At 31.5% G+C, this 6,803-nt stretch overlaps 1 long non-coding RNA gene across 1 annotated transcript; it reads right to left on the bottom strand.

Annotated features, from left to right (window-relative positions):
• Positions 1-283: 283 nt before the first annotated feature.
• LOC125867796 (uncharacterized) lies at positions 284-6,539 on the bottom strand. The gene is made up of 2 exons (XR_007446669.1): positions 6,227-6,539; positions 284-598 (listed from the first exon to the last, which is right to left on the bottom strand). It is a non-coding gene; the product is annotated as an uncharacterized LOC125867796 (long non-coding RNA).
• Positions 6,540-6,803: the final 264 nt, after the last annotated feature.

Here is a 6,803-nt window from a genome sequence, read left to right as displayed (position 1 = left end):
GGAACCCTAATTAGAATATTTGAAATTAATTACAAGTGATTAAAATTTTAATAAAATTGGATTTATTTGAATCATTTTAATAATAATTTACACCGATTTGATTAATTAAAAGTATGAAAACTATTTTAAATTAAATGAAAAATAAATAAATTTTTTTGACTAAAGTTATTCAATAAAAATATAAGAGTTGATAAAATAAATTTTATTAAAATAAACTAACATAAAGAATATAGTTTGACTTTTAGGGAATTCAATTAAGTTAAACCAAATAAAAGGATTAGAATTAGTAGACAAAAAATATATCAAATATTCAATAATAGTAAAATTTCCAGATTATCACAAATACCAAAAAATGGGCCTATTGGGCCCAAAATCAAAAGTATGTCCGCTTGAGCTGATTTTGAGCCTAACAACTGTTACGGATTAATCTGGGCTTTGGTCCAAGCCTGTCCTATTTTTTAATGAGAGCCTGCAGAAATATTGTGTATACTAAGACACGACCTAAAATTTGTCTAGCATCAATATATACAAAATAATAAATAAAAATTATAATTCAAACTCCGTTCGAATAACTTCAATGGGAAGCAACTCCGTGTACCTGTAAAGGCACTTAGTAAAAGAATTAGTACTAAATAAATAGGCGAAATGGTCTGATGAACCCTTGTATTTGTATCTGTTTGTATTCTGAACCCTTCTACTTACACTTTTGTCATCTAGACCCCTGAACCCATCCAAACAAAATATTTTAAACACAATTTTTGAAGTGGTATGATGCGTGTTGCACAAACACGTACACGTTGGCAAAAAAAAAATAAAATTTTAATCCACGTATGAATATTATATTCCACATACGTACTAAAAGAATAGTCATTGTTTCCAAAAAACCTTGAAGATCTTTACTCATCAGATTATTCAAATACAACAACAACAAAACAATTAGACCAAAATAAACACATCACATCAATTCACAAAAACAAGATCTGGGCAAGGACAATCAAAAAACCCCAAATGATCAAAAACCCTCAAAATGATTGAGAAAACACACATATTCCTCCTCTACAGAGAGATCTATGTAGCAAAACTCTCCCTCCACAGAGAAGAAAAATCAAAAGGGTATTCAAAACACAAAAGAAAAAAGGGTTATGCAAAGCTGGCCAAATATGAAAAAAGGATACACCAAAAAGGAAGTGAATAATTGGAGTAATGGGGTTCCAAGATTGCATATTTTGGACCTCCCCTTTTCTCTCTTTGCCTGAAAAATGATTATACTATAATTATTTTTTTGATATATTTTTTTTTTTTGCAGATATACAGAGAGACAATGTATATATGGAAATGAAGAACAAAAAGAAGAAGAAATTCAGATAAATTTATATATTTTTATAAAAACAGAGGCGTAGAGAGAGAAACTATGGAAGAAGAAGCTATTGAAATGATGAAAAAAATTAAATCTTTGACCGATGAAGAAGGGAGGCACTGACCATTCTTGTTTTCTTTTTTTGCTACTTTCTTTTTCTAGTATTCTTTTTTTTTTGGTAAAATAGGGTTTAATCAAGGCTTTGGAGAAATGGTAAAATTGTCATCACGTAATTTATATTAGTCTTATTTGAGTCATGATATTAGCTAAATACTTTTGTCAAGATTAGGTTGACTACATCGAGTTGTCATCGTGGAGACCAACAAAAATACAATAGAATCACACACAAAAAAAAAAGATGAGTAAATCGGAGGAAAAAATAAAAGAGAAGAAATTTGAAGAGACAAGATCGAGAAAAAGACAAGAAAAAAGCTCAAATTTGTCCAACGATGGTATTGAGTGAAAATAAAGAAGATGAGATGGTTTTTAAAGGTAAAAATATGATTGTTACTGTCTTTTTAAGGTGTCTCACGCTCTTGTTTTGTGTGTATCACACGCTCCCATGTGGAGTCTTTCCACATAGGATGCCACATCAAAAATTGTGTTTAAAATGTTGTGTTTGGATGGGTTCAGGGGTCCAGATGACAAAAGGGTAAGTAGAAAGGTCTAGAATACAAAGAAGATACAAATACAAAAGTCCACCTGTTGACACCCAATTTTGGCCCTCCACTATTTAATTAATTTTCAAGATTCTTAAATTTCAAACAATTTGAAGTAATTATTTTGAAAAAAATCATAAATACTTTTTTGAAATCATTATTCAATGCAATTTTCTATTTTTACTATGAAATATATCTCTATATACTTAGAATATATAGATTTATATAATTTCCAAATTTTGAATAAATATTTGGAAAATCACTTTTACCAAAACTTAAAGTTTTAATTAAGTACGCATCTTATTTCCTTTAAAATCGATTAATTCACAATTTAACTAAAACCTTTTATTTTCGAAATAATTATTTTGTGTTGTTAAAGGTTAAGAAGCTTAATAGTTAATTAAATACGTAATTTATTTCGCTTGCAATTTATTTAGGATATGGTCAAAGGACCAAGTCCTTTAACTTCCAATTCAGTACTCAATTAGCCCAAGTTTTGGCCCAAATCCCTCAAAAGATCCGGCCTATCCCCTTATTACTCTTCCTCTCCTCTTTCTCAACCAAAAAAATGCACCAACAGCCTTATGGATTCTAATTCCCAAATCCAATTTGCCGCCTCAAATTTACCCTTTTCTACTTCATAATCCGTACAATCCGCGTGCTTAGCACGAGCATAAAGACACGCGGAGGTTCCGGAGGCAACCATGGTGTGGTCCATTCCAATTTCTTTTTTCCTTTTCAATTTCGTTGCAAATTCGTACACTCTCCAGCTCTTACACTTTATCCATTGCGAAAATTGGAGATTTTGGCCTCTCCCACATCGCTTCTCAAATGATTTTCAATTTGCAGCAGTCCCACATCGATATTTCGTCCATTTTTTGGATTCTTGGGTTTCTATATAAACCCACCCCATTCACTGTTCAGAAGGGGATAAAAAATTGGAGACTTGAGAGTACCCCTAAAAGGTTTTGGAATTCTCGTCTCAGTAGTTTAAATTTTTGTGGTTGTTCGAGTTGAAAGAGGTGGAATCGTCTCCGTTGTGCTCGAGTTCCAGTCGCTGCCCAGAACCAGGTAACCTTCGTGTCATCTTATTATTTTCGCCTAATTATATCTCTGTTATGTAGAATTTGTTTGGTCATGAGTTGCTTTAGTTTAGGAATTGTGTGCCTTGTCTTAGGATAATCTTCTTGATTTGTGTGTTTTAAGTAACCTGCTTTAGATTCGCTTTGATTTTAACTCAAACTCTGGAAAATTGTTCTTTTAAGGCATTTCGATTCTAGCTATTATCTGTTTCTTACTTGATTTTATAGACAGATCTTTTAATCACCAAATGTGGTGAGTTTCTGTTCTTCAATATTGTTTAGATGATTGCATTTAGATATTGAATTCATATGCAGGCAATGTGAATATATTATAGTTGTTTTATATAGTTGAGCTCATATGAAATTTGTGTTTCTAGTTGCTTTAATCTATCCTTAAGTAATTTCGCAATCCATGTGTGTGGCTGTTGATTTCTTTCTAATCGCTTTCTTTATTAGACATGTATAACTCGAAATGCAATTCATGTATCCTTATATATCAAGGATGTGAACTGAAAATATCTCGTTTAGTTACATTGATTTTAGAGTTTCTATCTTCGGTATTGCGAAAGTTCGTATGTGTTGTTAAAATGTCATCTTTGCCTGCCTATTTTGTAAAACCTGTTAGTGTAGTTTCGCCTACTAAGATTCCGCATTATGTAGTGCCTTTGTCCGCCTTTGTTTAGATTTTGGATCATATAATGATTTAGAGTTTAGTCTTGTTCGAGTATGTTTTGGCAGATTGTAGTCCTACGGTAGTGTACAACTTGATTTGCTAGTTTGATTCCTCTAAATTAGAGTCTGAGTTTGATTAAGAATAAGATTCTCTTGTTTTAGTGAAAAGCACCAGTTCTAGTTATTTTGTCTACTTCTCTGCCTTCGTAATGATCTGTAGTTGGAACCCTTTTAGTTATTGGATTGGCTGCATTTAACTATAGCAATTGCATGTTTTCTTAATCCTTTTGTTTAATGGTTTGTATTTCTAGTTTAGGATCAAATTTTGTCCTGTAGAAGTCATTTAAGTTGTTAATTAATGTTCAAGTTCCACATATTGCAAAAGCCCCCTGTAACTTTTTCATCTTAGAGCATATTTTATAACTTAGAAAGGTTTTTTTTTTTTTAATTTTTTCATTTTTGTTACGGTTGTCCAGATCTGTTCAAAATCATTTATGTCATTGTTTGGCTTTAGAAATCTTTCTCCTCTGTTAAGATTTGAGTCCTCTGGTTTATTCCTAAAGGTTTAAGTGTTTCTCATTTAGTGTATAACAACTGAATTTCATTTTTTTTGTGCGCCAATATGTCATTCAAGGTGTCTGTCTAACTGTTTGGATTATTTTAGCTTGTTTAAGTTGTGTTTGGTGGTGAATGGTGTTTATTTTGTTGTTATCACTAGACTAATATTTATCCTTACATTCTCTTCCCTTTTCATGAACACTCTCTCCGAATTGAGTCCAACGGACTCCCTCTCTTGCATCTTCCTCTTCTTCGAGTCAACCTCATCAAAGTCGTGAAAAGGAAGTTAATATCATCGGGTTAAACTTCAAATCACTGGCAGCAGCTCAATAGCAGTTACAGCACTCCCAAAAGCTGAAAAATTGGAAAAATTGGACTTAAACAGTCCCATTTAACCAAAGCAGTAGGAGCAGTCCCCCGAGGGGCTAAAAATTGAGATTTCTTGGACTTTAACAAGTCCAATTTATACCGTAACACCAGCAGTAACTAAGCAAGCAGCAGATCGGCAATTCAGCTCCAAAGGGGACTTAATATGGGTCGAAAATGTCTTGTTTATATTTTCTTATTATTATCATTGATGCTAACTTTCTTTAACCTCTTTTTTCATTAATTTAGATGAATCCTTGGGATGATATGTTTATCTAAGTTTTTGAATTTCGAAACTCATTTTAAGTTAGGCAATTTAAGCTTATTAGAATAACTNAGAATCACACACAAAAAAAAAAGATGAGTAAATCGGAGGAAAAAATAAAAGAGAAGAAATTTGAAGAGACAAGATCGAGAAAAAGACAAGAAAAAAGCTCAAATTTGTCCAACAATGGTATTGAGTGAAAATAAAGAAGATGAGATGGTTTTTAAAGGTAAAAATATGACTGTTACCGTCTTTTTAAGGTGTCTCACGCTCTTGTTTTGTGTGTATCACACGCTCCCACGTGGAGTCTTTCCACATAGGATGCCACATCAAAAATTGTGTTTAAAATGTTGTGTTTGGATGGGTTCAGGGGTCCAGATGACAAAATGGTAAGTAGAAAGGTCTAGAATACAAATAGATACAAATACAAAAGTCCACCAGACCATTTCGCCAAATAAATATGAATAACTCAAACAATAACTTAAAAATAAACTCCGTCTTATTAACATAGAATGCCTTGAAAATCGACGATAATTTCTTCATTGATCAATTTTAACATACAAAATATATACGAACTTAAACTAAATTTTCGTCTTTTGCAATGTGGAGGCCTCCAAAATCGTCGGAGAAATTTTTTCATTAGTCAATTTTAACAAATAAAGTCTATTCAATATCAATTAAAAATAACAATAAATGACAAAAAATTATCTTTACATTAACAAAAGTAACTGAAAAGTATAAAATTTACCGAAGACAACACCATTGTTAATAATAACATTAAATCCAACAAAATATAACAAATATAATTTAAATTATTAAATTAATAGAGTAAACAACAATCAAAAATAAGATAAGCATAAGGAACAAATGAACAATCAATAAAATAATCATAATAAAGACAAAACTAGCACTAAAACAAATAACTCGATGTCAACAAATGAATAAGGTCATAAAGAATTAACAATATAAAATAATGAGAGTAACTATCCTAATAAAAGATCCATAAGTTGGGAATGAAATCACAATTGAAAAAATTCTTTAACCATTAAACATTTAATTTAAATAAAAAAAATCAAAGCATAGCCACTGTAAGAATCATAGCAAACAGCAAATCAATAGCTGTGAATAAACAATCAAAGCAAAATAACACGGTATAATATCAACACAACTAATCGGAGAAGACAAACTTAATCAAACTCCGGCCAGATCTGTAAAAACAATGAACGAAGTAAGATAGTTACGACAAAAATAAAATATAGAGAATTACTTGTTTGCCGGAGCTACGGAGGTCGGCGTTTTGCTGGTTGTTTCGTCTTTGAGTCCCGCCGGAGTTTGAGGTCTAGCAAGGCGGTTCGTTGGGGTCTGAAAAACAAATAAAAAAATGGAGAAACAGGGTCGTTTGAGGTGGGTGTTGGCTGCTCGTTCCGGCAGTTCATTAGCCGGAGAATGTCTTTGAAGGCTATTTTTTGGAAGACCAAAATTTTTCTTTTTTTTCTTTACCTTTTAATTGCTAAAATCTGAATTTTTCCCCACATTTTCCCCCTTATTTTCCAACTTTTCCCCACTTTTTTCCACCTTTTCCCCCCACTTATTTTTTGACCTAGTAAAACTTAAATAGGAAAATAATTATGCAATAGACTCAAATTATGGGCTTGGGATTGCGATCCAAAATCATAGATCAATTTGTGTATGCAAATTTTATTTGAATTTGATAAATTTCTAGACTGTGCAAAATATCAAAATGAATATTAACAAATGTAACAAATAAAAATGAATATTAAAAAAAATATAATGAACGTAACTAATGACATGTAAAAATACAATTTTAAAATTAACTGATAAAA

This window comes from Solanum stenotomum, chromosome 6 (assembly GCF_019186545.1).
Source record: "Solanum stenotomum isolate F172 chromosome 6, ASM1918654v1, whole genome shotgun sequence".
Classification (NCBI taxonomy): Eukaryota; Viridiplantae; Streptophyta; class Magnoliopsida; order Solanales; family Solanaceae; genus Solanum; species Solanum stenotomum.
This window is presented reverse-complemented; position numbering and strand designations above follow the sequence as displayed.